Raw genomic sequence first — 22,198 nt, 5'->3', positions numbered from 1 at the left:
AGCAACTTTGACTGAAATAACCACTCATTACAACCGAGGTATGCAGCAAAGCATTTGTGAAGCCACAACACGCACAACCTTGAGGCGGATGGGCTACAACAGCAGAAGACCCCACCGGGTACCACTCATCTCCACTACAAATAGGAAAAAGAGGCTACAATTTGCACAAGCTCACCAAAATTGGACAGTTGAAGACTGGAAAAATGTTGCCTGGTCTGATGAGTCTCAATTTCTGTTGAGACATTCAGATGGTAGAGTCAGAATTTGGCGTAAACAGAATGAGAACATGGATCTATCATGCCTTGTTTCCACTGTGCAGGCTGCTGGTGGTGGTGTAATGGTGTGGGGGATGTTTTCATGGCACACTTTAGGCCCCTTAGTGCCATTTGGGCATTGTTAAATGCCACAGCTTACTTGAGCATGGTTTCTGACCATGTCTATCCCTTTATTACCACCATGTAACCATCCTCTGATGCCTACTTCCAGCAGGATAATGCACCATGTCACAAAGCTCGAATCATGGTTTCTTGTACATGACAATGAGTTTACTGTACTAAAATGGCCCCCACAGGCACCAGATCTCAACCCAATAGAGCATTTTTGGGATGTGGTGGAACGGGAGATTTGTTCCCTGGATGTGCATCCCACAAATCTCCATCAACTGCAAGATGATGGAGATTTCTAAAGAATGCTTTCATCACCTTGTTGAATCAATGCCACGTAGAATTAAGGCAGTTCTGAAGGCGAAAGGGGGTCAAACACAGTATTAGTATGGTGTTCCTAATAATCCTTTAGGTGAGTGTATGTCAAGAATCAAACAATCTGAAAGTTTGTAAAGTTTACTAAGAGCAATGTTCTATATTTGTATAATCAAATGAAATATAAACGGTTCCCTTTCAAGCAAATTTTATCACCTGTGGGTTGAAAGCCTTTTGGGTACATGGCAATATTGTCATTTAATAAACAGACCATCGATCTTTTCTTTTGCAAATTGCATTATCTACTTCTCATTATATGAACGATGTCGCTTCTATCAGATAACCCGTGTGTATGTTGTGCAAGCCTATTTCTCAAAGGATTCAGCTAGGTGGTAATTTGTTTGTTAAATTCACAACTTTTAATCGGTGGTGCTTTCGAGGCAAAATCTGTAAAGATATTCTTCTTTTTGAGAAAGTGCATAGTAGTCCCATGGCTTTTGTATTACACACATGAATGATACCTAAAATCTTTCGGCTTATCCAGAAGACGTGTGCTGTAACTTTTCTGAGTGGTTGGATCTTCGATGTGCGCCTAGCAGATCTAAAAAAAGTCCAATGGAATTAACTTTAAAAAGGGATCAATATCTCCGAATCACACACAGTTATTCAATAAAACCATATCACCTTCCTACCCACACCACAAAATTTTAGCAAAGCACAGCATGTCAATTAAAATGACCCTGTTAAACTTGATACTACTGTAGAATATTGTAGACATGAACCGTTTTGGCAGGCTACAATGTACAGAGGCCAAGCATAACATTACGGTGCCAGTTTTTCATATCTAGTTTTTTGATTAGAATTATGATCTGTAAAGAGCTCTGCCAACCTTTACACTGGTGCATGTAGCTTGTGGTCGCCTCTGTTATATTAACAGATAGTCTTGTTTCTTCTGCCTACTCGTTTCTCAAGCATTTCATTTACTTGTGTGTGGGTTGTGTGCTCAGAGGCCCGATATTGTTGTCATTTGTCAAACAAGACACTATTGATCTAGTCGTTCTGTGTAAGCTGTATGCAGATTTGATACAGATTTGACCTCCAATACAGTACGTAGAAGTCACCAGCAAGCCCATAACACCAAGCAGCTGAACGATATGCTTTGAGGATGCTTTTCTTATAAATAGTATGTTATGATAAATAAATACTGACAGTCCTACTGGTTTAACCTGAGGATAAGCACCTGGCGTACGAGCACAATAAAGACAGAACTGAGATTAAACATTAACATGCATGCTTTGTGATAACAACACACCTTGTTAAAGTCCCTGTAAAGTCAAATGATATGTGCTGAGTTTGTCACACCACTGAAAAATTTGTTATTCACCACCCAACCAAATTCCTAATTCTGGTAAGCTTTGCTGAGTTAGTATTAATGCTTGCTGCTCTCTAACATGATTCCTAAAAGTGTCTTAGAGCCACAAGAATATAATCTTCCTTTTCTTTTGTATTTCGTTCAATCAATATACTATTTGAATATGACTAGCACTATCATTGATTTTTTTGTTTTTTGAAAAACTGCTGTTCACGTCATCTGGCGAGTTCTTTAGCAGTATGAATGCCAAACCAACAGCATAAACTGTTTAACAACCAGCCTTACCACAGGATGAATACGGAACAAATTGGTGAACGTGGCCTGAGGAGAAACCGCATTTAGCTGAGTTTATTCTTTAGCACACTTCCCACCAGCGCCCTCTCTTCTGTCAAACTGCCTTCAAGTCCCCAGGGCATTGCTTTTTCTAGGAACATAAGAGCTTCTTACTCTCATCAGCATATTCTTAAAACCGACTACAGAGCCCTAATTACACAACAGACATTGCTTGACATAATGCTCCCAGGCCCTACTAGCAGTACTATGCATTGGAGTTTGTTGCTATGTATGTGTGCAGCCGCTGACATTACCTGGTGCTGCAAATGTATACTGTCAGCAGCTTTATTAGCAGGTTTTGATAACACCTCACCTTTACCGGACGTGTCTGTCTACACTGATTGAATGTGTCAAAGATGCAACCTTATTAGAAGGTTCAGTAACACAAACCAGTCAGCAGTAAGCTTAAGGTGGGCTTGAAGGATTAAACAGTAAAATTGGTGAATTGTAGTGCTGGGCAGTTTGACCAGAAATATATATCGTTTTATATATTTTATGGTTTAGCACTTATTCAGCACAAAAGACCTCTGGATTGTCCCCTTAATTTAAAACAAACGCTCAGTTTAGGGATGTTAACCGACGATCGTTTGACCCATGGTTGACCGTTACAACATTAACCGGTCAAAGTTGTCGGATGTCGGTGGAAAAAAAGTGATCTCATTAGGCTATTATAGACAGTGGAATTAACGCTACTACAGTTAGTCATCTCTTTCCAAGATCTTTTGTGTGAAGTGAACAAACCCCTCACACTCAGTTTTTCATAACTCGCCTGTTTGTACTTAATAAACCAATAAAAAAACATTTGGTGCGATGTCACGGCGTTTGGGATCGCACGCTCACAAGGTTTGCGAAAAGTAAATGCTACAGGCTATTTTTGGTAAATTCCTTCATTTGAATAGTAAATAAAATACAACAATAAAATAATTAAAATTAACTCTTTCACCGCCAGCGTTTTTTTAAAAAGTTGCCAGCCAGCGCCAGCGTTTTTCATGATTTTCAAAAAAGTTTAATGCCTTCCAGAAAATGTTCTTCTTTAAATATATAAACATACAATATACCAAATGAAAGAACAGACCCTCTGCTTCCAAACAAAAAAAAACTTTCTTCCTACCTTCAGTGGTTCTTTTGTAATCAGCTTTTGAATATGGGTAGGTTTCTGCAAAAACACCACATTTTGAGCAAAAAGCAGAGATAATTCCATTTTTGTGACGGACTTTTCATAGAGATCCCATTCAGAGCAATCTTGAAAACAGACACGGACATGCAGCCGCTTGCGATAGGGAATACTTCCGGTTTTAAAAAGTTGCGGAAAGACGGAAAATCTCGTCATTGGCGGGGAAGCGTTTTCTCTTAATTGACGAGATATCTCGTCAATGGCGGGGAAAGAGTTAAAGTCTCTCCTGATTGTGTTCCATATTATTAACATTTACGTCTTTAAGGCTAAGGGTAAAGTGCAGATTAAGTTTTGTTTTTGTAAATCCTCAGACATTTTTACCACTTAATTAAGTTTTGCTATGAAGAAAGCACTGGTTTTGAGGTTATTAATTTATTAAATGTGTAACATGTGACCCTGGACCCAGGGCTCCAGACTGCCACCAAATGGTTGCATTTTGCCACCAAAATTTGAGAGTGTGCCACTGAATTTTCCACTACATGGGATTATGGGAAATTTTACCTTTTTTTGTTATGTGACACTGAATTTGAAACGGCACATTGTACTTTCTGCATCTATCAAAGTATTTATTAGTAATACAGTCTAAATAATTAGAAATGTGAATATTTGGTAAGCATGTTGATTCAGGGTGTGTGCCCCTAAATTTTCTGGTTGCGCCCCTAAAATTTTCAGTTGGGGGCCACTGTGCTCCTATAGTGAAAAAAGTTAGTCTGGAGCCCTGCCTGGACCACAAAACAAGTTGTAAGTCGCACGGGTATATTTGTAGAAAAAGCAAAAAATACATTGCTCCGGTCTAAAATTAGATTTTTCTTCTATGCCCAAAATCATATGGGGATCATTATGTTAAGATAATTTTTTATAAATTTTCTACCATAAATATATCAAATCTTTATTTCTGTGACAGGATGCAGCAGAATAGGCTAAAAACTCGCCTACAAACATGCTATCGTTGCTTCCCGCATTTCGAGGATTTCCCATTCAAGTTTGTTTTTTATGTATCCCCATTCAGTCCACAAGGTCATTACAGCAGTAAACAAGTAGTAAACCTTTTCATTTGTAAGATGCAGTTGCTAAAGACTTAATTTAGACTTTATCCTTTTTTTCACCCTCAGATGCCAGATTTTCAAATCATTGTATCTCAACCAAATATTGTCAAATAAAAATCAACTTAACACATGTGATGGCTAGCAGGATGTTAACAATAGAACAGGTCAGTGGTTAACTAAAGTCCCACTGGTATGAGGAAATTTGTAGGCAGCTTTATTGATTATAAAGGAAGCAATTTGATTTTGATGCATCAAGTGCAGAGACAATTAAAGGGACACTCCACTTTTTTGAAAATAGTTTTTTTCCAGCTCGCCTAGAGTTAATGATATTACGCAGTGCCTGAAAATAGTCCCCAGCTATTGAAAGTTACCATGGCGACCATATTTGAGTGCTGCGTAATATCATTGCGCCTGCTGCACCCATAGTACATCACCCAAGTCCCAAGAGTATAGTTCCTAGCCATATCGACATAGAAAATCGCAACTTTTAATTTTCCATCGGTCTTAGTACACAATGTATCTACAGCAGGTTTTAAATGGGGATAAATATCGAAACTCTTTGGTCATTTTTGAGCACGATGCTAACGGTCTAATCAGATTCAATGAATTATGCTAAGCTATGCTAAAAGTGGTGCTGGAAAATGAGCATATTTTCCAAAAAGTGGAGTATCCCTTTAAGCAAAGTCATGTTACTGAATATATGTTACTTCGTAATTTACATTAGGGCTATAGCTGCATTATGCTTTAATTCTTACCATAATGTTTATAATTGAAACCTGCACTTCCACTTATTACTCGCACATCCTTATTATATATACAAATTCCCCCAGCTGTATGACTTAAACTTCTCATCTGCACTGCCTGCTGGGGTTTTAAGAGACAGCACAGCACCTCTTTTACACCATCTGTAGTTAGAGAGAGCGTTTGGAAATGTACTGTATGCTTTGTGTGTAATATTGCAGACTTGCATCTGGTTCATAGCTATTAAACATTCATTTGCAGGGCTCAGAGGAAAAGTTCACCCAAAAATGAAAATTCTGTCATTATTTACTCACCCTCATCTTATTACATATCAGATTTTATCCTTTATTTAACACAAGAAATGTATTATAATGGGTACCTGGTTCATGTGACTCCAGCACTATATTTCAAGTCGTCTGAAGTCAGACAATTGCTTTGCAACAGCCTGATATTCAAGTCATTATTCACTGATAATTTTCCCCTCCACTGAGCTGTCAAACGTCAGAATCATTCAGTCAGTGAGAGCTGAATCAATGCGGTTCATAAATGAAACATTCAGACCAGTTTTGTGAACTAGATCAACCAATTCATTAAAGAAGGCAACTCAAAAGAACATTTTGTTCACACATTTGGACACTTCTACTTCTATAATAAATATTCAAAGAAGAGCTAATGCACATTAAAGGGAGTCGCATACCAGGCGACAAGCCTGTTGCACACCGCATGTCCACATTCAATACCGCGAACTTAGACGGAGTCTAAAATCATTAATGATTTTGGACAAATATGATGTTATTTAATGTTAAACAATGTGAGTGGCGCTTTGTGTCACGGTTGGGATTTGAGCAGCAGCTGACGTCAGACATTCATAGAAAATAATGTGTTGGATTTTTAGATAAATGACACGACATAGCGCTTCTCGTCCTATGTGTGACCCCCGTAAAAAAGTCTTATGTAGTGGAAAATTAATAATATTGATAAAGTTGATACTTTAACCTTGTGTCAAAAAGGGACAAACCCTCCTATTGGGTTAAATCAACCCAAGAAATCTATATATTTGACCCAACAATGGGTTAAAACAACCAAGCATATGTTAAATTACTGGGTTTATCCCATTTAGATCTGGATTTTGATGTGGAAATGAGTTCCCAGAATAAAATATTTTTTGTGTTGCATAATAACACAGGTTTTGTAAACATTTTTAGAAATAAAAAAAAATGATGTAAATATTTTTTTTTAACATATAAGTGCATTAATGTTTGCATAAACATCAAATAAATAACATTAACATTAATCATGACACATTTGGGGTCGTGAGACAATGTTCATCTAGTTCAAATAAAACACAAGTGAGTAAATCAGATTTTCATATAAACACAAATCAGCATCTGCGTATGGTGTGAGAAATCGGGTCTACTTTATGACCCTGCAATCGCGGAAGAAACAGAGTAGAAAGGATCTTTAAACTTATCAGTTCGCATAATTGAATGAAAAATGAATAGAAAAGATGGATCTGTCTAAAGAAAAATTAAGTAAACATGTGTCAATAGATTTTTTCCGAAATATGAATTTTTTTATTCAGTCAGTGAGGCACTGTCATCACAAACACATGTAAGCAGATGTGAATGAAAGTGTTTGTCTCACTTTATTGCTTTAATTGGTTGATGCTGGACAAGAGTTTTCAAACCGTGACACTGGCACGGTTAATCTGTAATAATAAAAAAATGACACGGTAATACTAACCATTGGACATTTTTATTGCGGTTAATAGGGCTGCCACAATGCTTAAATAATCATCTCATCGCAATTGTTTCACCTCATCGCGATGATTTTAGATCACCGCAATGATTGCACATCTCTCTAAATACACTAGGGGGAGCTGCAGCGCCTGTATAAATGAGACAGTATCAGATTACTTTTAAAAATGTATTATGTGTATAAATATTTACTGCCAGATAAACCTTAAGATTTAATTTAAATAATCACAACAATATGTGAAAATAATTTTTTATAAACAAAAAATGTATGAGAATTTAAAAGCAATTAAAGGAATAGTCTACTCATTTTCAATATTAAAATATGTTATTACCTTAACTAAGAACTGTTGAATCATCCCTCTATCATCTGTGTGTGTGCACGTAAGCGCTGGAGCGCGCTGCGACGCTACGATAGCATTTAGCTTAGCCCCATTCATTCAATGGTACCATTTAGAGATAAAGTTAGAAGTGACCAAACACATCAACGTTTTTCCTATTTAAGACGAGTAGTTATACGAGCAAGTTTGGTGGTACAAAATAAAACATAGCGCTTTTCTAAGCGGATTTAAAAGAGTAACTATATTTTATGGCGTAATAGCACTTTTGGGAGTACTTCGATTTGGCGCAGTAACACCCTCCCTCTCCCATTATGAGAGTGAGAAGGGGAGCGGACTTTTCGGGCGAGTCGATGTACTCCCAAAAGTGCTATTCTGCCATAAAATATAGTTCCTCTTTTAAATCCGCTTAGAAAAGCGCTACGTTTTATTTTGTACCACCAAACTTGCTCGTATAACTACTCGTCTTAAATAGGAAAAACGTTGATGTGTTTGGTCACTTCTAACTTTATCTCTAAATGGTACCATTGAATGAATGGGGCTAAGCTAAATGCTATCGTAGCGTCGCAGCGCGCTCCAGCGCTTACGTGCACACACACAGATGATAGAGGGATGATTCAACAGTTCTTAGTTAAGGTAATAACATATTTTAATATTGAAAATGAGTAGACTATTCCTTTAATAGGCAATTAATCGTCATAACCTTAACAATTTATTAAATAATTAATCGTCAACCAAATTTCATAATCATGACAGCCCTGGCGGTAAACCATTAAATCTGTAATCTATACATCTCTATTGGAACAATGATAGTGGTGACAAAAATAAATAAATTATAGATTATTTCCCCTTTTTCAAACATTATGGAGTAAACTATTCCTTCAAGATTTTTATGTGCATTACTATTGCATAAACAAAAATTGTAAACTTAATGTTTGTGAATGTGTCTATAGGAAGAAGAAAGGAAGAAATCTGACTTTTTTTCCAAGCAAGGTTTTGTTTCAGACCATTTCAGTCCACTCAGCACTTTTCTTTCTCTCTCTCTCTACTTCCTTTTCTTTGGATCACTAGATCATCCGTGGAATACCTCCAGAAGCACACACAAAAACACACTAAAGAACGTGTTCTGCATGCACATTGGACGATGTTTTGCCATCTGGCTCTAAATATGCAGACAGTAAATTATTTCTTTTTTTTATTGTAAAGCAAAATTGTCCGTCTTGGATCGCTGAGTGTGGCTTTCTCACTGATGGCCGATTAATTGGTTTTGTGCTTAGATGTTCCAAGGTTTTGCTTTTGTCACTGTCACTGCCGATGTCACTACATGACATGGATTGCCAGCCCGTGACTTAAATTGCCAACTCACTGCTGTCAATTGTTGACCAAGTCAAGCTAAATGTATACTTGCAGTTTAAATATCATTGATATTTTGCAGTTTGCAATGGGCTTTACCCTGGAGCTTTAGGTCTTCTTAAAAAAAAATGCACAGCAGGCATTATCTGAGAAAGATTTCATTTTCATATACACTTTAAATGAAAGCATGTTTGTTAAAGTCTGTGTGAGTGTGTTTGTGAGGTGCTGGTGTAGCAGCATAAAAGGCTGCCAACAACACCCACTGCTTTTGACCTCTCCAGGAGATGCATTCATGCAGAAATGCCCATCTGTGCTTCTACCTCTCCGGCGAGATCCGTGTGCATGCGCTTATACCTGGCAGCCCCACACACATTTACAGGGCGAAGGCGCCGCAGGAGTGTTTGCGTTTCCCCTCCGCGCTTATACACTGTAAAAAGTCATTCTGCAGGCTTGTAGATTTTATTAAATTGAATATGTAAACTTTATTTAATAAAATTAATTTCATGTAGTTTGTTATTTTTTTTGTGTTAAAATTCTTTAAAAATGACTGGAATAAAAACAACTTATTGTTTTTGTGAAGGATTTAGCTATTCTTATTGTGTATCTGCGCATGTAGCGAATACTGAATAAATCCAACGTAATATTAATCAGCTGTTTTAAATCAAAAACCATTCCGGGTTGTATTGCAGGTCGTGAGCGCTGAGCAGACGGATTTAGGAAATATTTCTGTTATTGTGCCAAAATTCTAAGTTTTGAAAGCATTTCAGTCGAGAATGTATGTTTTTTAAACAAGAATCTGCAGTAGGTTCATAAAGATATCGCCTATTTAAACATTTCCTTCGAGTTTTGTGGCGATGGGACCTCCAGATAATCAGCGGGCGCTCCGCGCGTAAATATACCGGACAACGTCGCCTCACCTCGGCCAGTGTTGCTGAAATCTCCACTGGCTGTGACGTCAATGTAGTGTTTAAACTGTGGATAAAATTCATTTCGGGTAAATTTAACGGGCAATCTTTAGTCTAATAAGTCTATAAGCAGGGTTTCTTTGTATAATTTGTTTGTAATTTGTAAATATTAATTACAGTAAGGATTAATATGAACTGGGTTTGGACGTAACTTCAGCTTTAGGACCCAGGAGGTCGCATATCTAGGATGCATTCGTCGATTCGCATGCTGCGATTGGTGGTCCAGATGCAACTCATTTTGAGTGACAGAAAAACTGACCAATCATACTGTTCCTCTGAATGGGTGGGTTCTCTTATCACTAACTCTCATAGATATGTATCATGTATGTATCTATTATGACAAATTCTGCTCGCTCTCTCGCTTGGTTCGTGTTATAAAAATAAATGTGACTTTACTGCGGTCTTTTTCGGTTTATTTAGTTTTGTGTTAACTATATCCACAAAGTATTCGAATAAATTGGTAATGTAAAACTATTCTTCGCTGTAAATTAATTGTGTGCTCAATTGCGACGCCCTGTGTTGAATTTTCCCGCGAGTACAGTATCATCACTGAGGGGAAATATAACATTATTCATTTAATTCCACAAAAGGTGAGTAAGATATTAAATGTATAAGTTGTCTTTTTAAAATGTTTAAGCTTTCTACATAATGTAAATTGAACATTCACTATTAATTTCGCGACCTATTATCTAAATTGTGTGTTCATGAAGGCCTGTAACGTACTGCAGCTTCCTGCAGGCAACGTGAAACATTGCTGAGGGAGAACTTTATTCACAACAAAAGGTGAGGAATATTATTAAATAAATATATTGTACATATTATATTGTGTATATAGTGTATTTGTGTGTATATACACATGTGAGTAACTTGGTTAACAAATAAATATGTGACTGTCGTGTGACAGAAAAAAATGTAGGGAAAAGATTTGCCCTAATTATAAATATAGATTATATATCTTTTCAAACATTTTTTGATATTATTGTGATTCCAATGAGAATTTTTTTATCAGTTTTCAATATTATTGCACATTTCAAACATACCTAATAAGCCACAAACTCAGATGATCTCCATTGCACATATCTTCCAGTTTTCTTTAAAACATTTTAATATACAAGTTTAATGTGTGGATTATTTCAATATTCAAGCTGTATACATTTATAAAGGTTTTAAGACATATTTGCTGTTTAATGTTGCAGGATAAAGATGAAGAGGCGGGCCTTGAGCAGCTTGTGATGGCTATAATTGTAAAGAATGGATCTTCTAGGAGTGGAAGCCCAAAGGATGCTGGTATTGTTATTAAGGCCTTAAAGGTGTTCACAGGGCATGCTTTATCCTTGGATCTATGCATTGAATCTCCAGTATCCCAGGCATCTTTTCAGGTGTTTCAGAAACTTTTCTTGGAGCTGGATTCTTCAAAGTTTATGAACTGATTACAGTACAGTGAGTCTAAACTGCTGTCTGATTTTCTGGGTGTGAATCAATGTAACAGAACACAAACATGGAACCTTTCGTCGGGAAATGTGGACGGTTTTCTTTAAAGACTGTAAAATACTTTTTGAAGTTTACACTGTTACAAATACATCCTTAAAATGAGATGCTTTCCTGTTCTTTTGACTGCAATAAAATAAGAATTGATTCATCTTTGTCTGTCATTCTGAAATCAGGTATAATACTCATTACTAATAAAAATATTAATGGATAATGTTAAATTAAAATAGTATAATTGAATAGAATTTATTGTATAGTGCTAGGTCTTTGTCCTGTATACCCAATATTTTGTTTAAATTTAAATTAATTTCTAATTGCAAATTGCAGATTACCTTTTTGAATGGGTTACTATTAAAGAGTTTATGGAGTGATTCTAACACAATTTTTATTTGTTGAATTTAATTAATGATATTGCTTGTAATCTGTTGCCACACTTTTATTGAGTAGATATCACATAATTTTTTTATTGTATAGTGCTAGATCTTTGTCTAGTATACCCAATATTTTTGTTTAAATTTTAATAAAAATTTTAATTGCAAATTGCAGTTTGGCTTTTTGAATATGTAAATATTAAGGAGTTTATAGAGTAAATCTAAATCAATTTTGATTTGTTTAATGTAATTAATGATATTGCTTGTAATCTGTTGCCACAATTTTATTGAGTAGATGGGGCATATTATTTTTTACAGTGTAGAAAAGGTGCAAATCTGCAGCTGCCACACAGCGTGAAGAGGAACCGATTACAGTGGTGCCCATCACAACCCCACTGACACTTTACCTTTCCTTTCACCTTTAACCCCCCAATACTGCTGACTTGCTGCAGTTAAAGGCTGTGCTCAGCAGTCAGCGCTTCTAATGAGATTGATGACATTTGCTTCGATTTTGTGCATGTGCACCGCAATCGCACTTAATACTGCCAAACTCAAAGACATGGAACCCAAATCAAGCGTCTCTGGAGGCTTATTCACACTGAATTTTTTTGTCGCAAGTTCGCAACAAGTTGTGAAAGCACAACAATGCATCTCTTTAAATCCCTTCTCAGTAAATCAGAGTGTTCTGTGTTGATACAACAGTGATTTTAGGAGTTTCTTTTTTCTGTTTTGGGTGCTGAACATCTTTTCTAGAGAATCATGTGACCCAACATTTAACACTTTCCCCGCCATTGACGAGTTATCTCGTCAATCTGCAATACCGCTCTTCCGCAACTTATAAAAACCGGAAGTATTGCCTTAGGGCAAACAGCTGTATGTCTGTGTATGTTTTAAAGATCTCTCTGCATCTGATCTCTATCAAAAGTCCTCCACAAAAATGGAATTATCTCAGCTTTTTGCTCAAAATTTTGTGTTTTTATGAAACCTACACATATTTGAGAGGTGATAAAAACAGAACACATGAAGGTAGGATGAAACTGATTTTTTTGTTTGAAAGCAGAGGGTCTGTTCTTTAATTTCATATTGTATGTTTATATATTTAAAAAGGAGCATTTTCTGGAAGGCATTAAACTTTTGTGAAAATAATGAAAAATGCTGGCAGGGAAAGAGTTAATAATGATAAAATCAGCCATGAAGGGGAAAAGTTACGTTAGCAAATTTATTGTAGACAAAACAAAAAAGCAGCCTAGTGGTACACTGAAAAAAGTGAAAAGTTGGATTGACTTAAAAATTACTTCTATTACGGTAGTAACACTTATAGTATTGTAAAATTGAAGTTTTTTAAACTCTTCACATTTTACAGTGTATTACTGTGTCATTACAAGTCGTTTTGTGAGGGCCATTTAGTGTACACAGCCTTGTTTTCAAAAAAAATTTGAAAACTTTAAATGCTTTTTGGCCGCTCATTTACGAAAACGGCGTTTTAGGGGCCTAAAAATGCAAACAGTTTAAAGTGCAACATTTTAAAAAACTATATCATTTATCGTCTTCATATAAATGACACAAACATAAATAAGTGAAAACATTGACGTCATTCGCATGTGTATTACGTGTTCAATCATCATGTGACATTGCAAAAATACAGCAGTCTTCTTTTTGCAGATCCGTGTGAACAGGGATCGTATTAACAATGTCATTTGTAAAACCGCAAAACACGAAGCAAAGAAGAGTTGCCTGAAGAGGAGAAGAGAAGCTAATAAGGTTAAAGGGACACTCCACTTTTTTCTAAATATGCTAATTTTCCAGCTCCCCTAGAGTTAACATTCAGCTGATCTCCGGGTCTGGCGGTTCCACTTTTAGCATAGCTTAGCATAATCCATTAAATCTGATAAGACCATTAGCATCGCGCTAAAAAATATTCAAAGAGTTTCAAAATTTTTCCTATATAAAGCTTGATTGTTGTTACATCGTGTACTTAGACCGACAGATTTGCGATTTTCGCAATGATATTACGCAGTGTCCTTGATTATTACGCCAGAATGAGAGTATAGTTCTTAACCATATCGGGCTAGAAAATTATAACTTTTCATTTTCTGACGGTCTTTGTATACACAATGTAACTACAGAAAAGTCAAGTTTTAAATAGGAAAAATATTGAAACTCTTTGGTCATTTTCAAGCGCGATGCTAATGGTCTAATCAGATTCAATGGATTATGCTAAGCTATGCTAAAAGTGGTTCCACCAGACCCAAAATACAGCTGAATGGATCCAAAACGGTAAACTTAAATGTTTAACTCTAGGGGTGCTGGAAAATTAGTCTATTTTCAAAAAAGTGGAGTGTCCCTTTAAGTTATAATTGTTAAACAAACTATAAGGTAAAACTAAATTCGGTGTCACTCTATTGGAGTTGAAACCATTTTTAATTTTCACTGGTGATCCACTAAAAAACATGTTTTCTGTTCGCTTTTGTGTTCGTTTTTTTATTTATTTCCAGAAATCGAAATGGTGATGTCACTGAACAACATAAACAAGTGCATAAGTGTAACAACTTTTTTAAGAGAGGTGAAAAATTGGGTGTGAAAGAATTGGCATATTCACTATGAATAATTTAGGCACAAAAAAATTACATGAGACTTTAAAAAGACTTTAAAGACTTGATCTGACAAGACTTGCTTTGTTTCTTGTGCAGAGAATTTGTCATCCCAAACTGTATAAGCAAACAAAGCGTCGGATATCATCTTGGCAGCTGACTGGGATACCAATGACCAAACCCCTCATAAATCATTCGAATTGGACTTTGTGGAGACAGGAGCCACACATCTCTCGTTCACCACAGTCAGAATTCCAATGTCTGCCACTGAAATATTAAGCACCAGCATCTCGTAGGTGCACAAGCTCTGGATAAGGGCATTTAATAAAACATAACAAGACTCTTCGTATCTCGGCTCTAATACTTCTAGCTACAATTTGTCATCAACTCTCCCCTTTCCCAACTGAGGGTCCAGTGCGATGAAATTATTTTAGATTTATGCATTTAGCGGATCCATTATCCAAAGCAACTTAAAGGGCCTTTAGGGTCTACATTCAAAACATTTAACATTTTTGTGTTCTCTCTGGGAATTGAACCCATGACCTTGGCATTTCTAGCAAGAATGCTTTCTATTTCAGCTACGGGAACTCAGTAGATGAATGTTGTAAGTTACTATTATAAGTGCTTTTCAAGGGTGTATGCATGTACAACATATATGTATGACATTCCTTTAGACGTGAGCTTTGCTTTATAGATTTCTGTTACAGCTGATGCCCCCATCCATCCTAAGCTCTGTTACCATAGCAGCAGGGGATAGTTTATATTGCTGTTCTAAGGTATCAGCACCAGTTTGTGTTTGGAACAACAAGTGGTTCCAGTTTTCAGGACTGCAATTTCCCCCCAAAACTTTTTTTATTTTGTGCAGTAACTTGTCACTTACCCGGATGCTCTTTCCAGTTCTTTCCATGAATACCCTTGAGGAGAAGACAAATTACCCCTGTCTGAGAGCTCTTTTTTGCTGACTCTAAAAAGGAGAGAATATTTACTTTGTGTCAGTGATGTGAAAATATTTTTTGTGTTACAGGAGGAGGGAGCCATCCTCGTGTGTCACAACGAAGCACATTTATAGGAGGCAATCTATAGTCTGGTAAGTGGTATCTGCGTACACACTTTGGCTGTTTGATTTACTGTGGTAAACATCGGGTACGGTGTTAGATGTAGCCAATTACCTCCAACACCTCGAATACAATACACAAACCAATACACATGTGGCTATAAAAGACTTTAGAGTCAATGTATACTATTGTTTACCACACTAGCTGCAGAAAAATGAGACCACTCCAGTTTTGCCCTTAATTTTGACATGTATTACGACAGCTTTTGTCCAGTGTCTGTTGAATTCCAGACATAGGCACCCAACAGCAATGTAAAAGACTGAGTGGATACAAAGACACATTAAAGATGTGATTAAATATCCGGGTTATTCCATAAAATTTATATTTCTGAAATTTTCCTAAAACACATGTAAAACATTAGCATTTTCTTATTTAGAAATGAATTTGATCTTGTTTTTGAAATGTTCATTTAGAGCATTGGACAAGTTAACAAATCACAGTATGGTTAAATTATAATACTCCTTGCCAAGGTTATTTTCAGCAGCATGCATGCTCATATGTGTTTATGTGCATTCACGTGTGGATGATGCAAATATGCATCAGTTATTTTCTCGTGCACACATATGTTCTTTCTTTACACCTCTGTGATGTGTGTATAACAGGTCTAGCAGCAATGAACACAATGCTGTGTTTGGTTATGTTCCTCTCTCCGTGAATTAACATTCTCGTCCGTGTGGGCTATGAAAGTGCAGTTTGAGTCGAGCCTGTTACTGCTGCCGTCTCTGTCCAGCCTCAAAGCTGCTCAGTGAAGGAGAATCCCAGCACAGACCCCCACCCCACCCTCTTAAATATGTCTCAACCATCTTTCAGCAGGCCAACTAGAGCATGACAGGAGCCTCTCAGGCTTACTCTCTTTAAACCCCCTCAAAACCTCTCTCTTTCGCTCTCTCTTTTTCTGCATTCTCTCCATCTGACGCCACAGTAAGGGGGCAAATGTGTCACATCTTATAGCTCAAGAGTTTCATTATTAAGCCCTTCCTAAAGACAGACACTCAAATGTGGCATTTCATTTTCTCTCTGTTAGAAATGACAGACATCATGAAAGTATAATGTTTCGATTCAAAAGCACCTTAGTTTCTCCGTAACGTTCTTTTGGGGTCTTCATTAAGACCAAAGCAGATTTACTAGGAAAGGCAGAGCCTGTTAAATGGATCAGACTTTTGCCATGCAAGTTAATAAGATATTTCAAGAAAGGTGCAGTCATGCTATTGTTTTAAGGGAACTAAACTCACCTGCAGGAATAGTGTACATTTGAAAGCAGAACTATGGTTGGGAAATGTCCTTGAAATGGTACATCCTTAAATTTTAACATGCCAGCATGACAACTTCCACCTAGAGAAATGTATAATAGTCTACATTTGGTACATCCTTTATTTGAAGTTCCTCTTTCAGGCCAACGTGCTTGATGGCATTACCATATTTTAGTTTGCATTCTTTATATAGGTTTAACTTTTTTTAGATGTTTTTTTAGTTTAAGGTTGATAGAATTGTAAAATCGCAAGACAAGTGCTGCATGGTCTTAGACAAATCACATCATCACTGTAAAAAATTTGCTGTAAATATGCAGCTGGTTGCCAGTAACTTACTGTAGAAGATAAAGACTGAAAATTAGTGCTGGGCAAAGATTAATCGCGATTAATCAGATACAAAATAAAAGTGATTTTTGGCATAATATATGATGAATTATTATGTATATTTAACCACAAACACATACATATATTTATTTCAGAAATGTTTTCTTTATATATAATTTTTTACTTTATATATTAAATAGAATATGTAAAAATATAAATAAATATATATACACATGTAAATGTTTCTTAAAAACACACATGAATGTGTGTGTATTTAAATATACCTAATAATTACATATAGCATACATTATGCAAAAAATCACTTTTATTTTGTATGCGATTAATCGCGATTAATCTTTGCCCAGCACTACTGAAAATGTTTCATGTTTATTTAACTTTGAAAAACTGTTGTCAGTAAATAACATAAATGTAAATTCTATAGTAAGTTACTGGCAACCAGCTGCCAGTAATACTGTAATGTCTACAGAAATTTTTACTGTGTGATTATTGTTTCATTTGAAATGTTGTTTTCGCAACAGGTGGTTTCACAAACGTGAACATTTTGTCATCATTTACTCACTCTCAAGTTGTTCATGTACACACTTAATAAGTTTGGGTTAAAAATAAGAACTATGGGATAGTACAGCACCTTTTCAAACTGTTAACCCAATGATTTGGGATACTTTCTCACCTCAGTCCAGTTAAAAGTGGCCCAACAGCTGAGTTCATTTTTTTTTACATTTTTTCATTGCTATTTTATTTTATACAACGGGCCTGTTGAATGCTTTATTCTGATTGGTTGAGAAATGCTCCATGATTGTTGATTATTATTCTGTAAACCGCACACCTAGCCTTTAAATGTCTTTAAAATAGGCACCAGAGCAATGTTTGTGTTAACCTTGGGATAAGAGGAATTATTGACTTTGTTCCTTTGCCATATTGCCATCTCGGGTGTGCATTATTTTCGAATAATTCAACATCCCATCGTCAATTATTCCTTACATTTAATTATTATATAATTGAAACAATCATTATTAAATAAATAAAAATATTTTGTTTTCAAATTCAGATGTTTATTGAGGTACAAGCAGAGACTGTAAAAAAATATGTTCGTAGTGTCCGTGACGTCACCCATTGGTTTGTGAAGAGCTTTTTTGAAGCCAATAGTAGGCGGTGCCTGCCCGTGCAATCTTGGATGTGCCCTATTCAGCACACTTTTGCGCAAGTAATAATAAATGATTGATTAAAAACATGATACAAACCTTGTTTCTCCAGACAAATTCAACAATTTGGGAGCTAGGTAACCCAACATTGTAGAAATTAACCCAATAAAATGACCTCATCAGCTTAACGGTTAAAAAAACAGCCATTGGGTTTTTTACAGCTGATACATTTTTTTTGTTTTGCTGAACACGGAGTAAGATATTTGTAATCCAGCAGGAAGCAGGAGCACTATTGACTTCCATGCAAACATTATAAAAAAAAACTTCATTTGTTTTTCAGCAGAACAAAGAAATTTATACAGGAATAACTTGATGGTAAGTAAATGATGACAGAATTTTGGGGTTAACCCTTTAAAAGACAGCTAGGATGTGTGTGTGCTAGAAATAAGGCTGTAGTTTACTGCCCTGGCAACATCTGACAACCTTCAATAAGTTATTTGTTTTATTAAGTTATTTGTTTTCTTTCTTTTTTTGTTTTTTTTTTGTTTTTAGTTTTGTGGTTAATGCAAGCAACACCATGCAGACAGTTACTGCAAGAAATAGCTACACATCTTTCTTGTTTCACTTCTCAAAAAAATGAAGCAACAGACATAGACACATCATCTTAGTTTACTCATCTCTGTTACTGAGTAAAACGACTTTCACACCCATTACTAGGCCCAGATGGAATCAGCAGGCTTTATTTCATTTTAGATTATCTGCACTGATTTTTTTCTAAACCCCCGTGTGCATAATGGAATTAAATATGGTAGAATGTGTTAAATGGAGCTGTGAATACCACACTCTTAATTTGTATCAGAAAACATTAATCAGGTTTGCCAAAATATTTAACAAACAAGCGCAGGGGGTGGAAGATTTGTAGACGGCTTTGACTTTAAAATGCATTGTGTGGAATTCTGTGGGTGCAGATTTTGTGTAGGCCTGATAGGCATGCACACAATTGCAAAGATTGCCTCAAACATAAAGTTCAAATAAAATTCAAATAAAATTCAAATTTATTTTCATAGTTCCTTTCACATTTTTGCATCGCTGCAAAGCAGCTTTGCAGAAAATACATTTTCAAACAGACAGCAGAGACATAAGGAAACAAAAGTATAGAATTAAGGATAAATAAGTAATAAAAACTGTAAAGTCATTAAATGTATAGCATTTTGAGAATACATGGTACTGTAATATTGCAATTTTTTATAGGATGGGTTTTTATTTTTAAGTTATTTTTTGGGACATTTTTGCCTTTGTTTAATAGACAATAAGGAGAGGAAAGAAAAGTACAGGGTGTAGACGAGAGGGGTAAGGGACCATGCAAAGGACCTCGGGTCACCAAAAGTGCATCTGCACATATGTCAGAGCACTGCCCACTACACCATCTTCTCTGACTTATAGGATATTTATTAGATATATTAATTGTAAAACTACAATGCACAGCTAAACAAAATGTCTTAATATATATTCATAGTGAACGTGCATATCTGTACATGCCAAATGTAAAAAAAATTACGTTACCGTCACCCAGACAAACATTAACTTGTCAGATACACATTTTGCAACAGCTGATCAAATACATCAACATGTCCACATAAAAATCATTTAATGATGCTTAAAGTAGCTTTCTCAGGCCAGCCACTGCCATGATCGTGAATTTACCTAATGCAAAAATCCCGATTGCATTTCAGATAAAAACCCAAAGTCTTTTTGTATACGAGATGTCTGGTCTATTTGCATGTTGAATTGAACCACTGAAATTGCGTGCATGTGTGTCTGTATATTTTAAGAGGATTTGCCCTGCTGCAGATGCTGAAGTTGCTTAGCAACAGCTGTTAGTGGTCTTCAGGAGATGTTGGCTCAGGGGCTGTTTTGCTTGACGGTGCTTATAGGATCTCCCTTCACTAAATACCAATAAGGCGAGCTCGCAGCATCTCTTTCGAGAACACTCACATACACTTATCCATATGGCAGAGGTGAACGGCCATTTTATTGAGTCTGGCATTACTTTCAGCTGTTACTTTTCTGAAAATACTAAAGTAATCACATAAACCAGATACCATTTTATCACTTAAATACACCCCTGTGGCACCTAAGATAAACCCATATGAGAAAATATGCCTTATCGAATCGACTGCACACAGTACATAAACATTTTACCTGATGTGTTCACTGAGGTATCCTGGTCAACAGCAAATGATTGCCATTTCGAGTATCAATCAAGCACTGAGCTAAAACAAGGGGACATGCAGCTTTAAATTAAGATGTCTACTTTTAAACTATATATTCACAAAGCATCTTTAGTATATCCAACATCAAACTGCAAAAATATAGATCATTAAAGCACAAACGTCAAAGTTCAGTATAAAATAGTTTTTCGGTAAAAAAAAAAACATTGAGATTATTGTTTGGTTTTTATTATTATTGTATGTTGAATATTATTATTAGTAGTAGTATTACTTTATCAACATGTTTATGTTGCGCAACTGGTGGTAGAAGATTGCAGTACTGGTGATGATGTATAGCTTGAATGCACTGTAAGTCGCATGTGATCATTGGTGACATAATAACAGGTGTAAACAGGTCCTGCATGTTGAAATGAATCTTAAATGCAGGTTTGTAATCAGTTTAAAATGTAAAAACATTGTGCCTAGGAACTGGAATGTGAAACATGAAAACAATGAATGACAGCAGTGATGTTACAACACACATTATCTAACACAGAACAATGGCAAGCAAATAAATAAAGACGTAATGGAAAATGTTGATTAAACTAGACGCACTTTGGCACATTTAGGGTGGGGCATCAAAACAATCACATGACGTGAACAAAAAAAAGAAAAAATTAAAAATTATGCTACAAACCACAATATCTACAAAAACGTAAGGCTCCACCCAGAGGAGCAGCATGTAAGGTTCTAGACCAGGTGAGAATCGAGGCTTTGAATAATAAATGTTTATTTATAGAATGAAACAAATTGACTACTATTATAGTGTACGACATATATAGTGTGTGTTGAGAATCAGGAAAACCATAACAGTTTTTTCCAGACTTTTTCGACACGCACGTCCGCATGTATGCTTAAGTGCTACTTAAATGAGGCTCAGCGGAGTGGGTCGACTGATGCCACGGGTGTTTGTACAGAAACTGTTATGTGAGACAGAGGTGGTGATAAACGCAATGTGCAAACATCTATTTGTGGTGGTCAATTTTAATTTTGTGGCGGACTGAGAAATAATTGAATGTATGAGGATGTATAGCATTCCAAAAATGCTTTTTGGTTTTGGCTCAATCATTCAAAAAATATTTGAGTTTGATTAATTATATTTTTTCACAAGCAACACACACATCTCTGCTACAAATGAACATTTGAAGTTTGTTTCTAGTACTTACCATTCATGGACGTGACAGAAGTGCAAACGTTACAACTTACCCCAATAATTGTAACAGGCAGGGGGTTAGTTGTAACACTTGCTAAATATTAAGTTTGGAGGCAAATATTTCAATCCTATTTTGTCTATATACTTGAAGTGGATATTGTTTAGTTATATCTGTCTATAATAGACAGGTATCCACACTGTATTCATTCATAAACCCCTTTTCTAACAATAGTTCAATTATAAATAGATACAAATGTCTAAATATGTGAGAAAAAGCAGCACAACTATGACAAACATTTTTTTTATATGTGACCCAGTCTGTAATAACCACACTACAGTTTCAAAATCAAATTCTGAGATAATGCGCATCAAAGTCTGATTTTAGCCATTCATTTCATTATGATTTCAATCGTTGACGTGACCTTATTCAATCATTATTAAAGATATGAACAAAAATAAATTTGACACACAATTTTTGATAAGACAGGCACATTTATTTTGTTGGAAGCCAGCAGTCATTCGTGTGTAGCCTATTTAAAACAACGGCAAGAATTACGCTAACGTTAGCGTTTTCTTATCGTAAGTGCTGAGGGGTTAGTTGTAACACAGCGTTAAAATTAACCCCGCTGGGTCAAAATATTTTCAAGCCCACCAAAAAAGTTGCTAAGAGCTGCAGACATATTTCAAAACGATGCTATG

General features: G+C 35.9%; 1 protein-coding gene across 1 annotated transcript in view; it reads left to right on the top strand.

Annotated features, from left to right (window-relative positions):
* fut8a (fucosyltransferase 8a (alpha (1,6) fucosyltransferase)) overlaps positions 1-22,198 on the top strand; it is a 108,887-nt gene that overhangs the window by 22,008 nt on the left and 64,681 nt on the right. Inside the window, exon 2 of the mRNA XM_065288443.2 lies at positions 15,249-15,311. The gene's annotated coding sequence lies outside the window, so the exon portion shown is untranslated. The remainder of the gene's footprint in view (positions 1-15,248; positions 15,312-22,198) is intronic.

The sequence above is a fragment of the Paramisgurnus dabryanus genome, chromosome 17 (genome assembly GCF_030506205.2).
Source record: "Paramisgurnus dabryanus chromosome 17, PD_genome_1.1, whole genome shotgun sequence".
In the NCBI taxonomy this organism is placed as follows: Eukaryota; Metazoa; Chordata; class Actinopteri; order Cypriniformes; family Cobitidae; genus Paramisgurnus; species Paramisgurnus dabryanus.
The sequence above is the reverse complement of the archived record's forward strand: the minus strand, read 5'-3'. Positions and strand labels throughout refer to the sequence as shown.